Source organism: Eubalaena glacialis, chromosome 4 (genome assembly GCF_028564815.1).
Source record: "Eubalaena glacialis isolate mEubGla1 chromosome 4, mEubGla1.1.hap2.+ XY, whole genome shotgun sequence".
NCBI lineage: Eukaryota > Metazoa > Chordata > Mammalia > Artiodactyla > Balaenidae > Eubalaena > Eubalaena glacialis.
The window spans coordinates 51,026,909-51,050,240 of NC_083719.1; the positions used below are offsets into that span (position 1 = coordinate 51,026,909).

The 23,332-nt window shown below is 35.0% G+C and overlaps 1 protein-coding gene across 5 annotated transcripts in view; it reads left to right on the top strand.

Annotated features, from left to right (window-relative positions):
* RNF180 (ring finger protein 180) overlaps positions 1-23,332 on the top strand; it is a 280,184-nt gene that overhangs the window by 176,974 nt on the left and 79,878 nt on the right. The gene's annotated exons all lie outside the window — the stretch shown is intronic.

Consider the following 23,332-nt stretch of genomic DNA (forward strand, 5'->3'; position numbering starts at 1 on the left):
CATGCTTCAAAACCACCTGCAGGTGTTAAGTAGAAAGAGTTCCAAAGATTGTAGACCTTTCTTCTAAACACTTGCCAACACTTTTGGGGTTTTTTTCTTTGCTTGTTTTTAGCCAGTGACGTTTTCTAATTGTGTTTCGGACAAAATAGTAAAAGTAGTTTGGGATGCAAACTGCCACATACTAACTGAATTTGAATCTATTCACACATTAATGTAATTTAAAATTTTTCTACAGCAAGTGTGTATTACTCCTAATTTTTTCTGTTTTTAAATGATTAATATAAATACGGCATTGGTACAGTTTTCCACTTAAAACATTAGAACATTATTTTAAAACTTTATAATGCTAAAGACCTTATAAACAATAATTCTAATCTAGATCTTTTCCTACTGCCCAGAGAAGGAATCAGCATTAGAAGTTTATTATATATACCTTCTATCCTTTTAAGGAAAAAAATTACATGTTTTTTATATATGTGCATACATACATGTGCATATATAATAAATCCACATATCTAGATATAGACATAGAACTGTATATGTCCATAGAAGATATATAGCATTGTTCTGTGTTATTTTTGTAAAAATTGTGCCACCATAGTTCATTCCTGTTGAATCATATTCAGTTGCATTAACATGCCAGATTTTTGTTTGTATTTTTTCTTTTGATATGAATTTTACATACAGTTAAAATGCACATATCTTAGATGTTTATTCCTTTTTCCCCTTTGCAGCCAATTTCTGTCCCATCTCCCACAGGCAACCACTTTTCTGATTGTTTTTAACTATAAACCAATCTCACTTGTTCTAGAATTTTACAGAAATAGAGTTATATGCTGTGTACTTTTTAATGTAAGGCTTCTTTCATTAAGCATTATGTTTTTGAGATTCATCCATGGTGTTTGGTATATAAGTTTATTTATTTATTTTTAGATTTTTTTTTTACTGAAGTATAGTTGATTTATAATGTTTCAGGTGTACAGCAAGGTGATTCATTTATATACATATACATATATGTATTGTTTTCAAATTCATTTACATTATAGGTTATTACAAGATATTGAGTATAGTTCCCTGTGCTTTACAGTATGTCCTTATTGTTTATCTATTTTATATATGATATTGGGTATCTGTTAATCCCAAATTCCCGATTTATCCTTCCCCCCACTTCCTTTTCTGTACTCATTTGCCTGTATTGGCTTTAAAATCAACCTCTGTGCAATAACAAGAAAATGGCTTCTTAAAAGATGTCATTGCTGTTTTAAGGGTAAATTAACTTTATGGATTTGCTTGGAAAGATGTTGCCCAAATTCTGACCATTTTTAAATTAGGAAGGTTTGGTGGGAAAAATAATCTACTATAAATGTACTTCAGTTTTAATTCAGTTGGAATGCACTAACTAGAGAAATTTGAGAAGTTATGTATGTCTCTTAATTTGAGAAATATCTGACATTTCTTTTCATTCCATCACTAATTTTTTTTCCAGAGGCTCTTTCATAATTTAAAATGTAATCTTGGATCCCCCCACTTTCCCCTTTGGTAACCGTAAGTTAGTTTTCTATGTCTGTGAGTTTATTTCTGCTTTGTAAATAAGTTCATTTGTATCCATTTTTTTCAGATTTCACATATAAGTGATATCATATGATATTTGTCTTTCTCTGTCTGACTTACTTCACTTAGTATGATAATTTCTAGGTCCATCCATGTTGCTGCAAATGACATTGTTTCATTCTTTTTTATGGCTGAGTAATATTCCATTGTAGTGTGTGGGGGGGGTTGTTTGTGTGTGTGTACCACATCTTCTTTACGCATTCATCTCTTGATAGACATTTAGGTTGCTTCCAGGTCTTGGCTGTTGTAGATAAGGCTGCTATGAACATTGGGGTGCATGTAAATCTTTGAATTAGAGTTTTCCTCTTTTCTGGATATATGCCCAGAAATGGGATTGCTAGATCATATGGTAACTCTATTTTTAATTTTTAAAGGAACCTTCATACTGTACTCTGTCGTGGCTGCACCAATTTACATTCCCAACAGTATAGAAGGGTTCCCTTTTCTCCACACGCTCTCCAGCAATTATTATTTGTAGACTTTTTGATGACAGCCATTCTGACCAGTGTGAGGTGGTACCGCACTGTAGTTTTGATTTGCATTTCTCTAATAATTAGCGAAGTTGAACAGGGCCCAAATCAATAAAATCAGAAATGAAAAAGGAAAAGTTACAACCAACACCACAGAAATACATAGGATCGTAAGAGACTACTGTGAGCAAGTATACGCCAATAACATGCACAACCTAGAAGAAATGGACAAATTCTTAGGAAAGTACAATCTCCCAAGACTGAACCAGGAAGAAATAGAAAATGTGAACAGGCTAATTCCAAGTACTGAAATTGAATCATTAATGTAATAACTCCCAACAAACAAAAGTCCAGGACCAGATGGCTTCACAGGTGAATTCTATCAAACATTTAGAGAAGAGTTAACACCTATCCTTCTAAAACTCTTCCAAAAAAATTGCAGAAGAAGGAACACTTCCAAACTCATTCTATGAGGCCACCATCACCCTGATATCAAAACTAGACACAGATATCACACACAAAAAAGAAAATTACATGCCAATATCACTGATGAACATAGATGCAAAAATCCTCAACAAAATACTACTCAGCCGAATCCAGCAATACATTAAAAGAGTCATACACCATGATCAAGTGGGATTTATACCAAGGATGCAAGATTTTTCATTATCTGCGAATCAATTAATGTGATACACCACATTAACAAATTGAAGAATAAAAACCATATGGTCATCTCAATAGATACAGAAGGTTCTTTTGGTAAAATTTAATATCCATTTTTGATTAAAAAAAACTCTCCAGAAAGTGGGCATAAAGGGAACATACCTCAATATAATAAAGACTGTATATGATTAATTTATATTTTTTATTGCTGAGTAGTATTCCATCAAATGAATGTACTAAAGTATGTTTATTTGTGCCTCCAGAAATCCTCTTAGCCTCACTTGTCTAGGCCTTTGGTCACTTGTTCTGGCCTAGCTACCACCTCAGAGAACAATTCAGCTGAGCTCTGCCCAGCAACTGCTCTAGCAAGCAGATTAATAGTAATTGCCTCTTGGGGCTTCTTTATTACCACTGAAGCATGAGATGCAGTGAGATCCACCTGGTTCTCATGTGTTTGTAACCTGGATGTGAGGAGGTGTTAATGCTCCCTAGGGCAAATGTTGGACCAATAGGAGGTGGGCACCAGCAGATAAATTCTTTTTCTTTATCCCCCAACAGGTTATAACTCATACTACATGCTTGTGGGCCGTAGTAGTTCATAGACCCTTTCTGAAGACTGTACTTGATACCAATTAAATTTCTACTCATAAATTCATCTCCTTATGTTTGCTCTCCCTTTTTCCCTCTCTGACTCTTTTTTTTTTTTTTTTTCTCACACCTCTGGACTCCCTAATAAAATAGTGTCATATAAACTTTTGCCTCAGGCTCTGCATCCTGGAGAACTCCAGCTAATGCATCCAAATGTAGACATTTAGGTTATTTTTAGTCATCTTTCTTGTGTTCACTTTTAGTGTTTCTCTAGGGTCCTACCAGTATGACAAGTATGTTTTTCTCCTTTACCAGTCTTAACATTCTCCAAGTTTACTCATATTTACTGAGCATCTTCTATATGCTAAGCACTCTCCTTAGTAATAAGAATATAATGGTTAAACATAATATTCATGATTCCTACTTGATGGGAAGAAGTTTATATAGAAATGGTATGAGAGCTGTTGATTAGCCATTTCTGGTCACTCTATTACCACACTTCCTTTGCTTTATTCTGCCAATAGCAGAAATATGAGTATTTTCAGAAACATGAATATTGGTGTATTTGTAAAATACTTAGATTCAAAACCCTTTTTTCCTAATGTGGCCACAGGATATATCAGACTACAGTGACAGGGACTTGAAAATGGACAGTAAACATCTTATAGGGAAGATCTGGAGAGCATTTAGTTTCACACAAAGTACAGTTTCTCAAGTAGGGCTCCTGACATATCAGGATTGGCCTCCTGATACTCATCCCATATCATTTCTCCCACTGTTTTGTTCCTTAATTTAAAAAAATAGACAATGGGTAGTGGAAAAAAGGTTTATAGTTCAAAATATGGTATCGTTGAGTATGGCTGTCATGGATATATTCTTAAGGATGCTTAATTTAATGTTAGTAGCTTTAGGTAGTTGAATGTTACAAATTTTGTTGACTTAAGGCTAAAATTCTATCCAGGTGGTAAAAGAGAAGTTTTTAATCCAGGCAGTGGTCAAGTTTTTTAAGGTGTCTGTGAATCCCCTGATACTTATGCAAAATAACACATATAGAAAGTACGTCAATTTTTCTGCGGGGGAGAGCCATAGCTTTCATAAGAATCTCAGAAGGACCTGGGGGGTGAAAAAAACAAGAAAAGCATTTAAAATCAATGAGTTAAACATGCTACTGCATGTGTAATATCAGTGTTGCAATGTTTTTGCAATCAGTGCTGTCCTGTCCCAGGCTTTTGGAGAAATATATAATTAGAGATGCTGCCACCCTCCCCCCAAGATCTATACTATCTGCTTGGCCACAGGAGGTAGCATCTTCTGTACTTCTCTTGAAATGGAGGTTTGACTATGTGAGGGAAAGCTCTTTCTACAATTTGTGGAATTCTCACATACCACCTGTTTGGTTTTTCAGTAGGAAAAGGGTGACTTTTCTAACTACATCTTGTAAACTTATACAAAGATAACCTATCTTTATACATGATGGCAAAATGTAGCCATATGTTATGAAGATAATAATACGTATATAAAAGATATACATTAGAAGTACATTTCAGTCAATAACAACTTTGTTGAAATAATAGTTCAAGAAATAACTAGAGATAATAGTTTGACTGAAACAATGAAAAATAAAATGATAAATTTAAATAATTGTGTTTATTACTCTCATCAGATGGTTCAGGCACATATATGTTATTCTTTTAATATTTTGTACACTGGTTGAGATGACTTACTTTCTTTTTTTAATTTGAACTTTATTTTTTATACAGCAGGTTCTTACTAGTTATCTCTTTTATACATATTAGTGTATACATGTCAATCCCAATCTCCCAATTCGTCACACCACCACCCCCACCCCCGCAACGTTCCCCCCTTGGTGTCCATACATTTGTTCTCTACGTCTGTGTCTCTGTTTCTGCCTTGCAAACCAGTTCATCTGTACCATTTTTTTAGATTCCACATATATACGTTAATATACAATATTCGTTTTTCTCTTTCTGACTTACTTCACTCTGTATGACAGTCTCTAGATCCATCCACATCTCTACAAATGACCCAATTTCATTCCTTTTTATGGCAGAGTACTATTCCATTGTATGTACATACCACATCTTCTTTATCCATTTATCTGTCGATGGGCATTTAGGTTGCTTCTATGACCTGGCTATTGTACATAGTGCTGCAATGAACATTGGGGTGCATGTGTCTTTTTAAATTATGGTTTTCTCTGGTTATATGCCCAGTAGTGGGATTGCTGGGTCAAATGGTAATTCTATTTTTAGTTTTTTAAGGAACCTCCATCTGTTCTCCATAGTGGCTGTATCAATTTACATTCCCACCAACAGTGCAAGAGGGTTCCCTTTTCTCCACACCCTCTCCAGCATTTGTTGTTTGTAGATTTTCTGATGATGCCCATTCTAACCAGTGTGAGGTGATACCTCATTGTAGTTTTGATTTACATTTCTCTAATAATTAGTGATGTTGAGCAGCTTTTCATGTGCATCTTGGCCATGTATGTCTTCTTGGAGAAATGTCTAATTAGGTCTTCTCCCCATTTTTGTATTGGGTTGTTTGTTTTTTTAATATTGAGCTGCATGAGCTGTTTATATATTTTGAAGATTAATTCTTTGTCCGTTGATTCATTTGCAAAATATTTTCTCCCATTCTGAGGGTAGTCTTTTCGTCTTGTTTGAAGTTTCCTTTGCTGTGCAGAAGCTTTTAAGTTTCATTAGGTCCCATTCGGTTTTTATTTCCATTACTCTAGGAGATGGGTCAAAAAATATCTTGCTGTGATTTGTGTCATACAATGTTCTGCCTGTGTTTTTCTCTAAGAGTTTTAGAGTGTCTGGCCTTACATTTAGTCCTTTAATCCATTTTGAGTTTATTTTTGTGTATGGTGTTAGGAAGTGTTCTAATTTCATTCTTTTACATGTAGCTGTCTAGTTTTCCCAGCACCACTTATTGAAGAGACTGTCTTTTCTCCATTGTATATTCTTGCCTCCTTTATCAAAGATAAGGTGACCATATGTGCATGGGTTTATCTCTGGGCCTTCTTTCCTGTTCCATTGATCTATATTTCTGTTTTTGTGCCAGTACCATACTGTCTTGATTACTGTAGCTTTGCAGTATAGTCTGAAGTCAGGGAGCCTGATTCCTCCAGCTCGTTTTTCTTTCTCAAGATTGCTTTGGCTATTCGGGGTCTTTTGTGTTTCCATACAAATTGTGAAATTTTTTGTTCTAGTTCTGTGAAAAATGCCAGTGGTAGTTTGATAGGGATTGCATTGAATCTGTAGATTGCTTTGGGTAGGATAGTCATTTTCACAATGTTGATTCTTCTAATCCAGGAACGTGGTATATCTCTCCATCTATTTGTATCATCTTTAATTTCTTTCATCAGTGTCCTATAATTTTCTGCATACAGGTCTTTTGTCTCCTTAGGTAGGTTTATTCCTAGATATTTTATTCTTTTTGTTGCAGTGGTAAATGGGAGTGTTTTCTTAATTTCACTTTCAGATATTTCATCATTAGTGTGTAGGAATGCAAGAGATTTCTGTGCATTAATTTTGTGTCCTGCTACTTCACCATATTCATTGATTAGCTCTGGTAGTTTTCTGGTAGCATCTTTAGGATTCTCTATGTATAGTATGATGTCATCTGCAAAGAGTGACAGCTTTACTTCTTCTTTTCTGATTTGGATTCATTTTATTTCTTTTTCTTCTCTGACTGCTGTGGCTAAAACTTCCAAAACTATGTTGAATAATAGTGGTGAGGGTGGACAACCTTGTCTTGTTCCTGATCTTAGTGGAAATGGTTTCAGTTTTTCACCATTGAGGACGATGTTGGCTGTGGGTTTGTCATATATGGCCTTTATTAAGTTGAGGAAAGTTCCCTCTATGCCTACTTTCTGGAGGGTTTTTATCATAAATGGGTGTTGAATTTTGTCAAAAGCTTTCTCTGCATCTATTGAGATGATCATATGGTTTTTCTCCTTCAGTTTGTTCCTATGGTGTATCACATTGATTGATTTGCATATATTGAAGAATCCTTGCATTCCTGGGATAAACCCCACTTGATCATGGTGTATGATCCTTTTAATGTGCTGTTGGATTCTGTTTGCTAGTATTTTGTTGAGGATTTTTGCATCTATGTGCATCAATATGATATTGGCCTGTAGTCTTCTTTCTTTGTGAAATCTTTGTCTGGTTTTGGTATCAGGGTGATAGTGGCCTCGTAGAATGAGTTTTGGAGTGTTCCTCCCTCTGCTACATTTTGGAAGAGTTTGAGAAGGATAGCTATTAGCTCTTCTCTAAATGTTTGATAGAATTCGCTCGTGAAGCCATCTGGTCCTCGGCTTTTGGTTGTTGGAAGATTTTTAATCACAGTTTCAATTTCAGTGCTTGTGACTGGTCTGTTCATATTTTCTATTTCTTCCTGGTTCAGTCTCGGAAGGTTGTGCTTTTCTACGAATTTGTCCATTTCTTCCAGGTTGTCCATTTTATTGGCATAGAGTTGCTTGTAGTAATCTCTCATGATCCTTTGTATTTCTGCAGTGTCAGTTGTTACTTCTCCTTTTTCATTTATAATTCTATTGATTTGAGTCCTCTCCCTTTTATTCGTTATGAGTCTGGCTAATGGTTTATCAATTTTGTTTATCTTCTCAAAGAACCAGCTTTTAGTTTTATGAGCTTTGCTATCGTTTCCTTCATTTCTTTTTCATTTATTTCTGATCTGATCTTTATGATTTATTTCTTTCTGCTCACTTTGGGGTTTTTTTGTTCTTCTTTCTCTAATGGCTTTAGGTGTAAAGTTAGGTTGTTAATTTGAGATGTTTCTTGTTTCCTAAGGTAGGATTGTATTGCTGTAAACTTCCCTCTTACAACTGCTTTTGCTCAATCCCATAGGCTTTGGGTCGTCATATTTTCATTGTCATTTGTTTCTAGGTAGTTTTTTATTTCCTCTTTGATTTCTTCAGTAATCTCTTGCTTAGTTAGTAGTGTATTGTTTAGCTTCCATGTGTTTGGATTTTTTACAGATTTTTTCCTGTAATTGATATCTAGTCTCATAGCATTGTGGTCAGAAAAGATACTTGATATGATTTCAATTTTCTTAAATTTACCAAGGCTTGATTTGTGACCCAAGATATGATCTATCCTGGAGAATGTTCCATGAGGACTTGAGAAGAAAGTGTATTCTGTTGTTTTTGGATGGAATGTCCTATAAATATCAATTAAGTCCATCTTGTTTAATGTATCATTTAAAGCTTGAGTTTCTTTATTTTCATTTTGGATAATCTGTCTATTGGTGAACGTGGGGTGCTTAAGTCCCCTACTATGATTGTGTTACTGTCGATTTCCCCTTTTATGGCTGTTAGCATTTGCCTTATGTATTGAGGTGCTCCTATGTTGGGTGCATAAATATTGACAATTCTTATATCTTCTTCTTGGATTGATACCTTGATCGTTAGGTAGTGTCCTTCTTTGTTTCTTGTAGTAGTCTTTGTGTTAAAGTCTATTTTGTCTGATATGAGAATTGCTGCTCCAGCTTTCTTTTGATTTCCATTTGCATGGAATATCTTTTTCCATCCCCTCACTTTCAGTCTGTATGTTTCCCTAGGTCTGAAGTGGGTCTCTTGTAGACAGCATATATATCGGTCTTGTTTTTGTATCCATTCAGCCAGTCTATGTCTTTTGGTGGGAGCATTTAATCCATTTACATTTAAGGTAATTATCGATATGTATGTTCCTATTACCATTTGCTTAATTGTTTTGGGTTTGTTGTTGTAGGTCTTTTCCTTCTCTTGTGTTTCCTGCCTAGAGAATTTCCTTTAGCATTTGTTGTAAAGCTAGTTTGGTGATGCTGAATTCTCTTAGCTCTTGCTTGTCTGTAAAGGTTTTAATTTCTCCATCAAATCTGAATGAGATCCTTGCTGGGCAGAGTAATGTTGGTTTTCGGTTTTTCCCTTTCATCACTTTAAATATGTCCTGCCACTCCCTTCTGGCTTGCAGAGTTTCTGCTGAAAGATCAGCTGTTGACCTTATGGGGATTCCCTTGTATGTTATTTGTTGTTTTTACCTTGCTGCTTTTAATTTTTTTTTGTTTGTATTTAATTTTTGATAGTTTGATTAATATGTGTCTTGGCATGTTTCTCCTTGGATTTATCCTGTATGGGACTCTCTGTCCTTCCTGGACTTGATTAACTATTTCCTTTCCCATATTAGGGAAGTTTTCAACTATAATCTCTTCAAATATTTTCTCAATCCCTTTCTTTATTTCATCTTCTTCTGGGACCCCTATAATCCAAATGTTGGTGTGTTTAATGTTGTCCCAGAGGTCTCTGAGACTGTCCTCAATTCTTTTCATTCTTTTTCCTTTATTCTGCTCTGCAGTAGTTACTTCCACCATTTTATCTTCCAGGTCACTTATCCGTTCTTCTGTCTCAGTTATTCGGCTATTGATCCCTTCTAGAGAATTTTTAATTTCATTTATTTTGTTGGTCATCATTGTTTGTTTGCTCTTTAGTTTTTCTAGGTCCTTTTTAAACGTTTCTTGTATTTTCTCCATTCTATTTCCAAGATTTTGGATCATCTTTACTATCATTATTCTGAACTCTTTTTCAGGTAGACTGCCTATTTCTTCTTCATTTGTTAGGTCTGGTGGGTTTTTACCTTGCTCCTTCATCTGCTGTGTTTCTCTGTCTTCTCATTTTGCTTAACTTACTGTGTTTGGAGTCTCCTTTTAGCAGGCTGCAGGTTCTTAGTTCCTGTTGTTTTTGGTGTCTGCCCCCAGTGGCTAAGGTTGTTTCAGTGGCTTGTGTAGGCTTCCTGATGGAGGGGACTAGTGCCTGTGATCTGGTGGATGATGCTGTATCTTGTCTTTCTGGTGGGCAGGTCCACATCTGGTTGTATGTTTTGCAGTGTTTGTGGCCTTATTATTATTTTAGGCAGCCTTTCTGCTAATGGGTGGGTTTGTGTTCCTGTCTTGCTAGTTGTTTGGCATAGGGTATCCAGCACTGTAGCTTGGTGGTTGTTGAGTGTAGCTGGGTCTTGGCGTTGAGATGGAGATCTCTGAGAGATTTTTGCTTTTTAATATTACGTGGAGCCGGGAGGTCTCTGGTGGACCAATGTCCTGAACTTGGCTCTCCCACCTCAGAGGCACAGCCCTGACGCCTGGCTGGAGCACCAAGAGCCTGTCATCCATATGGCTCAGAATAAAAGGGCGAAAAGAAAGATAAGGAAAGGAAAGGAAGGAAGGAAGAAGAAAGAAAGAAAGAAAAAAGAAAGAAAGGAAATAAAATAATAAAATAAAATAAAGTTATTAAAGTAAAAAATAATTATTAAAAAAATTTTTTAAGTAATAGAAAGAAAGAAGAGAGCAACCAAACCAAAAAACAAATCCACCAATGATATCAAGCACTAAAAACTATATTAAAAAAAAGTCAAAAAAAACCAGACAGACAGAACCCTAGGACAAATGGTAAAAGCAAAGCTATACAGACAAAATCACACACAGAAGCATACAGATACACACTCAGAAAAATAGAAAAAGGGAAAAAAATATATATATATATATACCGTTTCTCCCAAAGTCCACCTCCTCAATTTGGGATGATTCGTTGTCTATTCAGGTATTCCACAGATGCAGGATGCATCAAGTTGATTGTGGAGATTTAATACGCTGCTCCTCAGGCTGTTGGGAGAGATTTCCCTTTCTCTTCGTAGATGTATTTCTGATGTATTTGTGGGGAGGAAGGTGATCTCCACGTCCTACTCTTCCGCCATCTTGAAGCTCCTCCTGAGTTGTGCACTTTAAAATGATGAATTTTAGGTTATGTGAATTATATGTCAAAAAAAGTCAATGATAGGCAGAGAAGGTACACAGAGACACACTCAGAATAAAATGTAGATAAAGCAGATGAACAGTTACAGCCAAACGAAGAAAGACAAAGGGAAGGACACATACACAAACACGCACACACACACAGACATCAACATTGAGATTAAGAAAAATGTTTTCAATAGAATAATAATTTCATTTTGTAGTCTTTAAGGACATCGTTACAAGTCTTTTAATGACATGATCATGTGTAAGCAACTAAGCATAAATAAAGATATAATGTCTGGATATTTTCCTTTTCCATCTAACCAATAACCTGTAATTTCCATTCTCTTGCCTTAAATAAACATGGCAAAAGACTTTCTAAATGAAGTGAAAACTTTCCAGAGTTACCAATATGTTAGAAATGTTATGCACAATATGACAAAACATTCTCTCTTTAATTTTAGTCAGGATAGTACTTTCTCTAGTGTATGTGATTATTAAGTTTAAATGTTTTCCAAAAACATGCATAGAATATACACTCTATCATTTATCATTTTTTAAAGGTCTAATAATTTACGCAGTACAGATAGTATTTTTAAAATAACTGCTAGAGGGCTTCCCTGGTGGTGTAGTGGTTGAGAATCCACCTGCTAATGCAGGGGACACGGGTTCGAGCCCTGGTCTGGGAAGATCCCACATGCCGCGGAGCAACTGGGCCCGTGAGCCACAACTACTGAGCCTGCGCGTCTGGAGCCTGTGCTCAGCAACAAGAGAGGCCCCGATAGTGAGAGGCCCGCGCACCGCGATGAAGAGTGGCCCCCGCTCGCCGCAACTAGAGGAAGCCCTCGCACAGAAACGAAGACCCAACACAGCCAAAAATAAATAAATTTAAAAAAAAAAATTACTGCTAGAACATCCTTGGTTTTCAAAGCAAAAAAGAAATTTACAATTAGTGACAGTCAATAGAAAATATTGCAAACATTTTATTTCAGATGCCAGGAATGGGAGTGATGGGCAATATAATATATATAAAGCGAAGTCATAAGTTTTTCCATAGAAAGTAGTGTATTTTAGAGTCACATATATGCTCTAAAGAGATCCAAAATAGCAGAAATATATTATTTCAAATTTGCTGGAGAAAAATAAAGGTTTCCATTCTAATTAATTGGTTTTAGTCTCCAAACCAGAGTAATTTGCAGGAATTTATAAATCCTAGCCTGAGCTTTTGCAGTCATTTATTGTGAATGTGGGTCATTTTCAGTTCTTTCAAGGTAAAGACTGTTCCTTAATGTTTCTCTTTATTTAGCTTGGTTATTTCATAAATAAAAGGATTATTATTTTAGTTTAATGTTCATATTTATTAGGAGAACAGATAATCTGTTTAGAGTTGCATTCCCCAAAGCAACTTTTAATGGGATAAATAGAGATACAGTTCTTCCAATTGCCATTATAGGGAAAATGACAGTATATCTTCTTTGGAATTTTCTGTTTTATAAATGTATCTCAGTAGGAGGCAGTTTCATCACTACATAGAGGCTGTGATTAATTAAGCAGCATAGAGAATAAATGGCGTCTGAATAACTCTGTGTCTGATGGCCTGGACAATACTGAGAACTGCGTTAGCCTGCAAACACCCAGAGTAGTGTGATCATGACTGGGGAAAAAATACTCTAAGCCAGCATTGGTGAACCACTCAGAGGCATGTAAAGTCCTCATTTAGTCCAGTGGTCCCCAACCTTTTTGGCACCAGGGACTAGTTTTGTGGAAGACAATTTTTCCACAGATAGAAAAAGTAAAACGAGCACTTAGATACTTTTGACATAGATTCCTAGACCTAACTCTGATCTAAAGCTGTATTTGTCTTGCAAAGTGATGATGTAAAAAACAATTCAGAAATAGTAATTTTCGGTCTATCTAGAATGGCTTATTAATGAGATGTTCTGCTTAGATGAATATTTATATTAAGCAACCCAATATGAATCACCAATTTTCAAATAATTAATGTAAAAATATAACTAAAATTGCGTTGAAGATTATTTAATCTTTCCTTGATACTGTAGAGGCCACCTCAGAGTCTAATAGTATTTCTTTTCATTTTAAATGAAGTTATTTATCATCTAATAGAATTATAAATATAAAGCTGATTTATAAAGTATCTATTGAAACTATGATATAGCTAGGTGTGGCTTTTTGAAATAAATGCCATATATTTTTCTTCCCCTTCCTTCCCTCTAAAATCTACAGCGTACTAGCATATTTTTTCCTACCTCTTTCATCTTTTATTTCTTTGGATCCTATATAGATGAGAACTTGTCATAATTTAGAAGCAACATTGTGTTTTCTCTCAAATTATCTTGCTTAGTATTATCATTGATGAGATTATTGACAAAACTGCCAATTCAATAAATACCTACATACTTTAATATAGTATATAATATATGCCTAGGGCCCAATCACCTTTGCTTTCTATCTCCTAGTATATCCGTTCTGACACTTTCTGATCTCAAGATCCCTTTAAAATCTTAAAAATTGTTGAGAACCCCAAAAAGCTTTTGTGTATACCCATTATAAATATTTTCTATAATACACATTAAAACTGAGAAAAATTTAAAATATTTGTTTATTAATTCATATAAAGACAAACCATTACATGGTAAAATAACATAGTTTATGAAAAATATTAAAAAATTTGAGAAGAATGGCATCATTTTACACTTTTGCAAATCTCTTTAACGTTTGGCTTAATAGAAAACAGATGAATTCTCACATCTGCTTCTGCATGCAAACTGTTGCCGTCTGTTTTTTTGGTTGAAGAATATTAAGAAAACCCAGCCAGATAGGTAGTCAGAAAAGGGAATAGTATTATAGTACCTTTTCAATATAATTTTGGATAGTCATCTTTGATATTACACCAGCACTTGATAAGTGTAGATTGTTAAAGGCTAGTTATAATGTGGAATCTAACACTCGATATGAACTTAAAGTACTCTGTTACATTAAAATTTGTTGGTCTGTCTTTGCACTTTGAGTGGTTCATTTACTCATGGATGATTTTATATTATCATGCATTAAACATTTGAAAACTAAGGTTAACTGAGTTATACAGCTCTTCAAAGTATTTCATTATGCAATATTTTTAAATTTGTTAATATCACCACCAATCTCTTCAGAAAAGGCTGTAAGTATTGAGAAACTATAAGCAAATACAGGTTTTCCAAAATTCTGATTTTTTGCTCGAAAGCTCAAATTTCATCATTTTGATTGGCAACAAATACTGTCAGTTGTTTTTCTTGAACTGACAGATTTACTTTGTTCATTTTTTGTGAAAATGTCTGCCAAATAACCAAATATGAATAATCATTTTGACAATTGTTCTTTTCTACATAAAAAATGGTATTTCATGGTAAAAGCAGCTAGGTCAGCTCACAACTCAAACAATAACAAAGGTGCTTTTCTCAAAATAACCATTATGCTTTGGTATGCAACAGAAATGCTTTGTAGGTACTTCCTATTTCTGTCACATGTAATACTAAAAGATACATGTTCAATGGTGGAGATTTAATAAAAATTAATATTTTTCTTGCTTCATCAAGGGCATTCTTAGTGGAAATTGGCTTTTTTTCCCTGAGTGGTGGAATATACACACATACATATACATATACATAATAAAATTAGTTGTAACTTTTAATTATACTTACCACTTCCTTGGAGACAATTTTTAGTGAAAGGGAAATATGATATTAATTTCAACAGATACTATTAAAGAAAACAGAATTATAGAAAAAGGTTTATTTTAAAAGAATACATATATATAACAATGCTAGAAAATAAGAGAGCAATCCATCAGTGAACCAGAATCTTTTCAGAATTTCTAAAAGATAGAAAGCAATTGGGTTTGTATTTCTTTAGAAAATGAAAATGAAAGCAAATCAATTGTTTTGTTTTGTTTTTAAGCCCAAGAAAGAAAAGTGATGTAGAATTAAGAACAGTTCTCATTAGAGACCTGGGATAATTTCGAGATCAAAAATCAATTATGAGGAGCTTTGAATTCATATCGCTAAGTGAGAGAAGGCAATCTGAAAAGGCTACATCCTATATAATTTCTACTGTATGACATTCTAGAAAAGGAAAACTATATACAGACAGATCAGTAGTTGACAGGGGTTGTGGGAGAGGATGAGAGGAATGAATAGATAGAGCCAGTGGATTTTTAGGGCAGTGAAACTATTCTGTATGATACTGTAATTGTGGATATAAGACATGCATTTGTCAGAACCCATAGAATGTACAAAACCAAGTTGAACCCTAATGTAAACCGTGAACTTCAGTTGATAGTAATATATCAATATGGATTCATCAACTGTAAAACTGTACCACAGTAATGCTAATAATAGATTAAACTGTGTGTGCATGTAGTAGGAGGGGGCATATGGGAATTCTCTGTATTTTCTATACAGTTTTTCTGTAAACCTAAAACTACTCTTAAAAAAGTCAATACCTATGAAGAAGTATTGTCAAACTTTTGAGGAACACCAATAATATGGAAGATAAACATAAAAACTGATCCCAGAGGAAATAGATTTATCCAGAAAACAAAGGGATATTATAAAAAGTTCTAGTTATTATCTTATGTTAGTCAAGAAGATATTATATCTTGAGGGAAAGAGTAGCCTACTATTAAATAAATGAATACTAAAAGAATGAAATGATTCATGAAAATTAAAAATGCGATTTCTAAAATTAAAAAAAATAAAGCATGAGAGCTGTATAACAGAATGACATAAAACATAAGCCTCGAAAACAAGCTTCCGGAAGGGATGTATTGTACGTTATGTTCACTGCTTTATACCTACCACCTACACCTAGAATGGTGTACAGTCCTTAGTAGGCACTCAATGAATATTTGTTAAGTCAAAGATTGAATGATTTTGTATCTTGGAAAATAATGCTGAGGAATTCTCCCAGAACATAGCATAACATAAAGAGATGGAAAACAGAAACACAAAATTGAACGTGGAAGATAGATCAAAGAGATCCAATCTGTGTGTACTGAGAAATATAAAGGTAGGAACAGAGAATAGACAGTGGTGATTAATTAGGGAAAAAAATGAAATTTCCACTGAACTGCAGAAAGACACTGTTCTTCAGATTAAAAGAGACTACTGAGTACTGAACAGGAGTAACTATAAGAACACCTAACTAGTAAAATTTTTCAAATCTGAGGATAAAAGGAAGGTTGTAAGACTTCCAGCAAGAAAAGAAACAAACATAAGGTAGACATGTTTTTCATATTCAGTGATAGATGCTATGAAACAGTGGATCAATATCTTCAAAGTTTTTCTTTTTTCGGACTTGAACTCCTCTTTATATTTGAAAGATATTTAAATATACTCACTGGCTATAGAAATTTAGGTACATAGTTTTTTATTCCAGTACTTTAAAGATTTTTTTTCTTATACTTTTTTAAATTTAAACATTAATTACCATGAAGAATATTTGTTTTTATATTCCCTAGGGACTCAAGGTTAAGTTGATTTTACATCCAAATAATTATTTTTTAATGAAATAAGTAAAAGTAATAAAATATTTTTACATGCAGAAATTAACAATTTTATTACCTGTCAAAATGCTCTAAGCCTTTGCATAAAAATATTTTATAGTACTTTAAAGATTTTGATCCATGTCTTTTTTCTTCCAGTTTTATTGAAATATAATTGACATACAACACTGTAAAAGATTAAGTATACAGCATTATGATTTGACTTACATCAATGATATGTAAGTTACATTATTGTAACTTATAAATTACATTACATACTTACATTATGATATGACATACATCATGAAATGATTACCACAGTAATTTAATGAATATCATCTCATATAGATATAAAATGAAAAAAAAGAATGTATTTTTGTGATAAGAATTCTTAGGATTTATTCTCTTAACAATTTCCATATATAACATACAGCAGTGTTAATTATATTAATGATGTTGTCCATTGCATCTCTAGTACTTATTTATATTATAACCAGAAGTTTGTACCTTTTGACTACCTTGTTATCATCTGTCACCTTACAGAGATATTACATTATTATTGACTAATTTCCCCATGCTGTACGTTTCATTCTCATGACTCATTTATTTTGTGACTGGAAGTTTGTACCTCTTCATTTTCCCTCACCTTATTTCACTCCTCCCCCGACCCCTGTCCCCTCTGGCAAACATTTGTTTGTTCTCTGTATCAGTGATTCTGTTTCTGTTTTGTTATATTTGTTTATTTGTTTTTTGGTTTTTTAGATTTCACATATACATGCATTCATATGGTATTTGTCTTTCTCTGTCTGACTTATTTCATTCAGCATAATACTCTCTAGGTCCATCCATGTTGTCACAAATGGCAAGATTTCATTCTTTTTTATGGCTGAGTAATATTCCATCGAGTGTGTGTGTGTGTGTGTGTGTGTGTGTGTGTGTGTGTGTGTGTGTGTGTACACCGCATCTTCTATATCTGTTCACCTATCGATGGACACTTAGGTTGCTTCCATATCTCGGCTATTGTGAATAATGCTGCAATGAATATAGGGGTGCATATATCTTTTCAAATTAGTGTTTTCATTTCCTTTGGAAAAATATCCAGAAGTGGAATTTCTGGATCATAGCTCTATTTTTAATTTTTTGAGGAATGTTTATACTGTTTTCCATAGTGTCTGCACCAATTTACAATCCCACCAACAGCACACGAGTGTTCCCTTTTCTCCACATCCTCACCAACACTTGTTATTTGTTGTCCTTTTGATAATAGCCATTCTGCAAGTGTGAGGTGGTACCTCTTTGAATTTTGATTTGCATTTCACTGATGATTAGTGATGCTGAGCATCTTTTTATGTGTCTGTTGTCCACCAGTATGTCTTCTTTGGAAAGTGGTGAGAGTAGGCATCCTTGTCTTTTTCCCAATCTTAGAGGAAATGCTTTCAGCTTTTCATTGTTGAGTATAATGTTAGCAGTGGGCTTATCATATATGGCTTTTATTATATTGAGATATGTTCCCTCTATACCCACTTCTGGAGAATTTTTATCATAGAAGGATGTTAAATCTTTTTCTGCATCTATTGAGATTGTGATATGGTTTTTATTCTTCACTTTGTTAATGTGGTATGTCACATTGATTGATTCATGTGTATTAAACTATCCTTGCATCCCTGGGATAAATCCCACTTGATCATGGTATATGCTTCTTTTAATATAGTGTTGAATTTGGATCACTAATATTTTGTTGAGGACTTTTTGCATTTCTGTTCTGCAATTTTCTCTTCTTTTGGTGGCTTTATCTGGTTTTGATACCAGAGTGGTGAGTTCATAAGTGTTCCTTCCTCTTCAATTTTTTGGAATAATTTGAGAAGGATAGGCGTTAACTCTTCCTTAAATGCTTGGTAGAATTCAGATGTGAAGCCATCTGGTCCTGGACTTCTGTTTTTGGGAGTTTTTAAAATTATCATTACTGATTCAAGTTCATTACTGATAATGGGTCTGTTTATATTTTGTATTTTTTCCTAATTCAGTCTGGGGAGATTGTGCATTTCTAGAAAGTTATCCATTTCTTCTAGGTTGTCCATTTTATTGGTGTGTAATTTTTCATATTAATCTCTTATGATCCTTTGTGTTTCTATGGTGTTGATCATAACTTCTCCTTTTTCATTTCTGATTTTATTTGGGTCTTCTTTTTTTCAGGATGAGTCTGGCTAAAGGTTTATGAATTATTGTTATCTTTTGAAAGAAGCAGCTGTCAGTTTCATTGATCTTTCCTATTATTTTTTTTAGTCTCTATTTCATTTATTTCTGCTCTGATCTTTATTATTTCTTTCCTTCTACTAACTTCGTGTTTTGTTTGTTCTTTTCATAGATCCTCTAAGCATAAGGTTAGGTTGCTTTTTTGAGATTTTCTTCTTTCCTGAGGTAGACTTGTATTGCTATAAACTTCCCTCTTAGAACTGATTTTCTGGGCCCCATAGATTTGGGATCATTGTGTATTCGTTTTCATTTGTCTCCAGGTATTTTCTTTTATTTCATGTTTGATTTCATCAGTGACCCATTGGTTGTTTAGTAGCATATTATTTAACTTCCATGTACTTGTGGTTTTTGCAATTTTTACCGTATAGTTGATTTCTAGACTTACACCTTTGTGGTCAGAAAGGATGCTTGATATGATTTCAGTCTTAAAATTTACTGAGACTTGTTTTGTGGCCTAGCATGTGATCTATCCTGGAGAATGTTCCATGTGCACTTGAAAATAATGTGTATTCTGCTGCTTTTGAATGGAGTGCTCTATATATAGCTATTAAATCTATCTGATCTAATATGTCATTAAAAGCCAATGTTTCCTCTTTGATTCTATCTGGATAATCTATTGATGTAATTGGGGTGTTAAAGTCCCCTACTATTATTGTGTTAAAGTCAGTTTCTTTATTTGTGTTTGGTAATATTTGCTGTATTATTTAATTGCTCATATGTTGGGTGCATATGTATTTACAATTGTTATATCTTCTTGTTGGATTGATTCCTTTATCATTATGTAATGTCACTCTTTGTCTCTTGTTATACAGTCTTTGTTTTAAAGTCTGTTTTGTCTGATATAAGTATTGCTACTCTGGCTTCCTTTTTGTTTCCATTTGTATGGAATACCTTTTCTCTATCACCTCACTTTCACTCTGTGTGTGTCTTTACATCTGAAGTGAATATTTTGTTGGCAGTATGTATGTGAGCCTTGTTTTGTATCCATTCAGCCACTCTGTATCTTTTGATTGGGACATTTATTCCATTTACATTTAAAGTATTTATTGACAGGTATGTACTTATTGCATTGTTAATTGTTTTGGAGTTGTTTTGGAGTTTTTTTGTTCCTTTCTTTTGCTCTCTTCCCTTGTGACTTGATGACTTAGTGTTTCTTTTAATATTTATTTATTTATTTATTTATTTATTTATTTGGCCAAGAAGGGTCTTTAGTTGCAGCATGCTGGATCTTCGTTGCCACGTGCAGCATCTTTGTTGTGGCATGCAGGATCTTTTAGTTCCAGCATGAAGGATCTTTTAGTTGTAGTATGTGGGATCTTTAGTTGCAGCATGCGAGCTCTTAGTTGCAGCATGTGGGATCTAGTTCCCTACCAGGGATCGAACCTGGGCCCCCTGCATTGGGAGCATGGAGTCTTAGCCAATGGACCACAAGGGAAGTCCCTATCTTAGTGTTGTGCTTAGAAATTTTTCTCTTTTTGTGTATGTATCTGTTATACATTTTTGGTTTCTGGTTACCACGTGGTTTTATATAGCAATCTATATAGATATACCTTATTATTTTTAAGTTGATGATTTCTTAACTTCAAACATGTAACTTCCCTGCATTTTTACTCCTCCCCATGTTTAATGTTTTTGATGTCATATTTTACAGCTTTTTGTTTTGTGTGTTCCTTAACTACTTACTGTAGATATAGATGATTTAGTACTTTTGTCTTTTAACCTTCCTACTAGCTTTATAAGTAGCCGATCTACTGCCTTTACTGTATGTTTGCCTTTACCAATGAGATTTTTCCTTTTGTAATTTTTATATTTCTAGTTGTGGGCCTTTTTTTTCCATTTAGAAAAGTCCTTTTAACATTTATTGTATAGTCAGTTTAGGGGTCCTGAACTCTTAGCTTTTGCTTGTCTGCAAAACTCATTATGTCTCTTTCAAATCTGAATAATAGCCTTGCTGGGTAGAATATTCTTGGTTGTAGGGGTTTTTTTTTTTCTTTTTTTCGCTTTAAATATATTATGCCAGTCCCTTCTGGCCTGCAAAGTTTTTGCATTTTTACTTCCCCCAAAAGTACAATTTTCGTCATTATATTTTACATCTATTTGTTTTGTGTATTCCTTACCGCTTTTGAGGACATAGATGATTTTACTACTTTTGTCTTTTAATCTTCCCACTAGCTTTTTGCATGGTTGATTTACTACCTTTACTGTATATTTGCCTTTACTGATGAACTTTTTCCTTTCGTAATTTTCATGTTTCTAGTTCTGGCATTTTCTTCTTCACTTAGAGAAGTCCCTTTAACATTTCTTATAAAGCTGGTTTGGTGGTGCTGATCTCTTTTAGCTTTTGCTTGTCTATAAAACTTTTGTCTCTCCATCAAATCTGAATGAAAGCCTGGCCATGTAGAGTATTTTTGGTTGTAGGTTTTTTCCTTTTATTATTTTAAATATATTATGCCACTGCCTTCTGGCCTGTGGAGTTACTTTGAAGTCAGCTGATAGCCTTATGGGCATTCCTTTGTAAATAACTTGTTGCTTTCCCTTGCCATTTTTAATATTCTCTCTTTATCTTTTATTTTTGCCATTTTAGTTACAGTGTGTCTTGGTGTGGTTCTCTTTGGGTTGATTTTATTTGGGACTCTCTGTGCTTCCTGGACCTGTATGTCTGTTTCCTTTCCCAGGTCAGGGAATTTTTCAGCTATTATGTCTTCATATATGTTCTCTACCCCTTTCTCTCTCCCTTCTTCTTATGGGATCCCTATAATATGAATGTTAGTATGCCTGATGTTGTCCCAGAGGCCTCTTAAACTGTCTTCATTTTTTTTATTCTTTATTCTTTTTACCTTCAATGATTTCCACTACTCTGTCTTCCAGCTCACTTATCTGTTCCTCTGCATCATCTAATACTCTGTCAATTCCTTCTAGTGTTTTTTCTATTTTGGTTATTGTATTTTTCATCTCTGTTTGGTTCTTATTTATATTTTCTAACTCTTTGTTAAACCTCTCACTATGTTCATCCAGTCTTCTCCCAAATTGAGCATTTTTATGATCATTACCTTGAACTTTTATTGGGTAGATTGCTTATCTCTGCTTCATCTCTTTCTTCTTCTGGGGTTTTATCTCATTCCTTCATTTGAAACATATTCCGTTTTCACCCCATTTTTGCTAATTTTCACATTTATTTGTATGTATTAGGTAGGTTGGTTACATTTCCTAATCTTGGAGAAATGGCCTTGTGTTGGAGATTTCCTATGGGGCCCAGCAGCTCACTTCCCTCTGGTCACCAGAGCTGGTGAGCAGGGTCAGGTCCTGGCATGGCTGGCTGGTTGTAGGGCCCAGGGTTCCCAGGGCTAGTGCTGGCCTACTTGTGAGCAGGGTCATGGAGTTGGGTCCTGGGACAGCTGGATACAGGTGCTAGAGGTCGCAGTGCTTGTCCCAGCCTGCTAGTGGGTGGAGCCAGGTCCTGGTGCAATTGGCTTCAGGCCTGGGGGTTCTGAGGCTTGCCTTGGCCCACTCTTAGGCAGTGTTAAGTCCCAGGTAAGCTTGCTGGGAGGTGTGGGGGATCCTTGGGCTGGTGTCCAACTGGCTGGTGGACAGGGCTACATCCCCACTTGACTGACTCCTCCACCTGGGGTTTGCCAGAACTGGTACCATCTGGCTTGTTAGCAGGGCTGGGTCCCAATGCCAATGGGCTAGAGGGAGGACTCCAAAATATTACTTGCCAGCACCAGTGTCCTCTTGGTAGAAGGAGCTCCCCAAAATGGCTGCTGTCAGTGTCTGTGTCCCCAGGGTGAGTCTTAGTTGCCTCCACCTCTTTGGGAGGCTCTCCAATATCAGCAGATGGGTCTGACCTGGTCTCCTTTCAAATTACTGACTCTGCACTGGGTCTCAGAGCCTGTGAGAATTTGTGTGCACCCTTTAAGAGCATAGTCCCTGTTTCCTACAGCCCTCCAGCTCTCCTATACACAAATCCCACTGGCCTTCAAAGCCAGACATTCTGGAGGCTTGTCTTCCCAGTGTAGGACCCAAGGACTGGAGACCCCCTAGGTGGGGCTTGGATCCCTTGAACCTTGGGGAAAGCCTCTGCAATTGTGATTATTCTCCCCTCTGTAGGTCACCTACCCTAGGGTGTGGGTCTTGACTACATTGCATTTTGTTTCAGCCCCTCCTACCCATCTTATTGTGGTTCCTTCTTTTTTTACCTTTAGTTGTGGAACATCTTTCCTGTTAGTCTTCAGGTCATTCTCATGGGTAGTTGCTCTATAAATAGTTGTAATTTTGGTGTGCCCATGGGAAAAGTTGAGCTTAAGATCTTCCTACACTGCCATCTTGGTTTCCTCTCTCTATCTTCAAAGTTTTGAGTGAAATTATTTTTTATTTAGAATTATACTCAAATAGAATTCAA